We start from the raw sequence: 2800 nt of genomic DNA, 5'->3' as shown, positions 1-2800 counted from the left end.
TCCAGATCCACTTCCAGCTGATCTCTGCAGGAAGTAGCATTCTGAGATCATACAGAAGGTCAGGACAAGGCACTGGGTGCCTTCAGTGGCCAATCTGAGTCCAAAGCTTTTCCTAATATAAATGGTTTCTCTCAAAACAGCTGGATTCAGCCTAAAAACTGCCCCTGCCCACAGGTCCCAGATACTAAGCCGATGAATGCCCTTAGGTAATTTTTACCAAGCACAGATCCCTCAGAAAGTGCTAGAGTTAAGTCCCTGTTTGGTGTTGCTCCAAACCGAGGTTTCTTTCTTCAGAGATATGGACCGTGGATATGTATGAGGCACAGAGAAGAGTTTTTCATTTTGTTTCCTCTAATCATTCCCACCTTCTGAGTAGGTATATCATTTCCTTAAGAAGGAGGGGTGCTTGGGTGGCTCAGTCGGTTGAGCATCCAGCTTCAGCCCCGGTCATGATCTCACGGTTGTGGGTTCAAGCCCCACCTCAGGCTCTGTGCTGATATCTAGCTCAGAGCCTGGAGCCTGTCTTCAGATACTGTGTTTCCCTCTCTCTCTGACCCTCCACTGCTCACGCTGTCTCTCTCTCTCTCTCAAAAATAAATAAAAAATGTTAAAAATAAAAAATTAAAAAGGAAGAAAACTGAGGCACAACGAATTTTATGAATCATTCATGAGCCATCCAGCTAATAAGTTAGAAGGGGGACTCATACCCAAGTTAGACTGATGGCACATCCTGCCAGCGCCCCCTTACACCTATGTGTCCCAAATTAAGCCATTCATAAACCACCTTCACAAGTTTTGCCCCAACAGCATACATACCATCTGCAGTATTATTTATATAACATTTTGATTTATATTGAATCACATTTGAAATGTAAACATACTTATATAATAATAATAATAAAGCTTTTGATCATAGTGGAAAAAAATCCAATACTGATGATAACAAATGAAAGGAACAGTAAAAGTAACCTATAGAAAGACAGAGTGCTCTTAATCCAGCTAGATACTGTTATTTGTGGAAGGTGGAACTTGAGGCTAAAGGTGTTAGAAAGGTGGTAAGGACAGATGACCTCCAAACCGAGAGGTTTTTCTTGGGCTAATTAAAAGGATGGAAGGAGAGTTGAAAACGAGTAGCTTTCTCTCTGAGTCAGAGCTATTCACTGCTGTGTCCGCGCATCATTTAAAACCGTCTTATGTGGCGCACATGTTACCAGCAGCCCATGTCCCATACTGCTGACACCTGTCTGCCTCGCACAGATCATCCGTTAGAGTATCGTTCCCTCTGAAGGCAGGGGGTTAGTTTGAGGAACTCGAAATGCGGTAGACACCAACTAACTCATTTTGTTGGCTCCAATACCTGCCCTCATTATCCCTGCGGTCACCAAAACCACAGATCTTACTGGGTCATTTCCCCCGCTTACAATCTTCCCATTGCTTCCCATTTCTCTAGGACAGCATGGCCATCTTGCCAACCTGCTTTCCCAGCCACTCTTCTTTCTCCCCCTTCTAGCCTTGTCCTCTAAGACTCAGCATCCTCAGGTACCTTGTCACTCCCTAAATTTGCTAGTCTTTTCCATCCTTGTAAATGGAACACCCTCTACTTGGAATGCCTTCCTGCTCCCTATGCTTCAAGACTCAAATCAAACTTCCTTTGGGAAGCCTTCTACTCCTCCCAGGAGAGCGAAACCTGCCTCTTCTGAAGTCCTACAGAATATTGCATTTTCCTTGAATTAGAATTATTGCCTGCAATCCGGTCCCTTCTTTGTGCTTGCCATGGCCACTTGGCTGTAAGTCCCTCAGGGATGGGAATTTTTCCAGGCAACCCTGTCCTCATGCCTCGCCTCATATGGAGTTTGTGGTAGGTAAAACTCAGAGATGGCCCCAGGATCCCTCACCCCTGGTTATTCCAACACTAGGCTAGGCACTACTGTGAAAGGGGATTTGCAAATGTAATTAAAACCTCAGATCAGTTGACCTTAAAACCCGGAGATTATGAAGATTATTTGGATAGGTCTGATCTAATCACATGAGCCCTTTAAAAGCAGACAGATTTTTCTGGCTGGTTGAAGAAGAAGCCAGAGACACTCAAAGCAGGAGAGGGATTTCGCACAGGGGAAGTTCTCCATGGCGGAGATGGAGGGTTCCATGTGGCAAGGACCTGAGAGCAGTCCCTGACTGATAGTTAACAAGACAACAGGGACCTCAGTCCTACAACCACTAGGAAATGAATTCTGCCAGGAGCCACTGAGCTCAGAACACCGTAGGACCCAGACCAGGCCTGCAGCTCTGACGGACACCTCTTTTCTGCCCAGTGAGACCCTGAACAGAGAAGCCAGTCATTCCACGTCCAGACTTCTGCCTTGCCTGTCGTGCAGGGGGGAATGGGTGCTGTTTTATGCTGCTCAGGGTCTGGAAATTCCTCACGCGCCAACAGAAGACTGATAAAGGGCGGATGCTGAATGGGTACATGCATGGGAACGTGTGCGTTTCGTGGTCACAAATGACAGTGGAGGGGATGCCTCTCCCCACTCCTAGTTCCCCTGAGGAGGGGTTGCCGGTAAAACCTCTCACCTTCTGCTTCTGCCCTTCCGTCTCTGGGTGTGTTTGGCCCAGCTGCACACTTCCTCCCCTGGGAGCGTGGGTCTCCATTGTTCTGGCCCCAGCCTGGGTGGGGGCACTCCTCACAGCACTCCCTTCCTCTTTGTGGGTATGTCAGCCTCAGTCCGGGTGCTGGGGATGCAGCCTGACAACCAGCAGACTACTGTCGTCTGCTCCGGCTGCCACACCTAAGCACCACAGA

The sequence above is a fragment of the Suricata suricatta genome, chromosome 15, assembly GCF_006229205.1.
Source record: "Suricata suricatta isolate VVHF042 chromosome 15, meerkat_22Aug2017_6uvM2_HiC, whole genome shotgun sequence".
NCBI lineage: Eukaryota > Metazoa > Chordata > Mammalia > Carnivora > Herpestidae > Suricata > Suricata suricatta.
This window is presented reverse-complemented; position numbering follows the sequence as displayed.